Source organism: Babylonia areolata, chromosome 31 (genome assembly GCF_041734735.1).
Source record: "Babylonia areolata isolate BAREFJ2019XMU chromosome 31, ASM4173473v1, whole genome shotgun sequence".
NCBI lineage: Eukaryota > Metazoa > Mollusca > Gastropoda > Neogastropoda > Buccinidae > Babylonia > Babylonia areolata.
The window spans coordinates 7,688,919-7,689,641 of NC_134906.1; the positions used below are offsets into that span (position 1 = coordinate 7,688,919).

At 44.1% G+C, this 723-nt stretch overlaps 1 long non-coding RNA gene across 1 annotated transcript in view; it reads right to left on the bottom strand.

Annotated features, from left to right (window-relative positions):
- The window catches only part of LOC143276234 (uncharacterized), a 7,099-nt gene extending 7,056 nt beyond the window's left edge, over positions 1 to 43 (bottom strand). The window contains exon 1 of the long non-coding RNA XR_013053522.1: positions 1 to 43. This exon is cut by the window's left edge and continues 61 nt beyond it. This is a non-coding gene — a long non-coding RNA (uncharacterized LOC143276234).
- Between the last annotated feature and the right edge of the window lie 680 nt (positions 44 to 723).

A 723-nucleotide genomic window follows, 5' to 3' on the forward strand; every position in this document is an offset into this window, starting at 1 on the left:
ATCTGCAGCAGCGAGGCCAGAGGAGCGGGAAGTGGCGGCACCAGCCTGGTGACCCCTTTTATACCTGTCTGTCGCTCTGTCGACACCTTCCTCTTTCACCGGATGATCCATGACGCTGATGCGAGAGAGAGACTTTTAGTTTGCATGATGAAGAACTCCCGGGCAATAATTAGACCCCGCTTTCACGCCTAGCCGTCTCACTCAGTATGACAGATGTGGCCATAAAAAAACCCAACAGCTATTCCGAAGGGAATGATATGTTTACTCTAAAATAAATTTTTTTAAAAGCATAAAAAAACACACACACACATAAAAGAGAATTTCGGCCTTGGCACGAACGTACACATGAGATTGAGGAAGGCTGCAGAATAGGGCAGACGCTCATCGGCCAAAATTGATACACAGTCCGTGAGGGTCTGGGTTCGAATCCCGCTAAATATATTAATCTCCACGGCGGCTTAAAAAAAAAAAAAAAAAAAAAGGAGGGGTGTTGACCCCTGGGGGGAGGGGGGGGGGGAACAATGTATGTCTGAAATGACTGTCGCTTATATGCAGTTAGAAAATGTGTATTTCAACATAATTGCAATTGTGTAGCGTCCACCAGCCGTCAAACGAAACAAATGTATTTAATCACATTCATGAGCACGATATAAGCTGTTAGCTTGTTGTTGCTCCGCTGTCTATATGTACATGTGTGACATATTTACTGAAAAAAGAAAATTG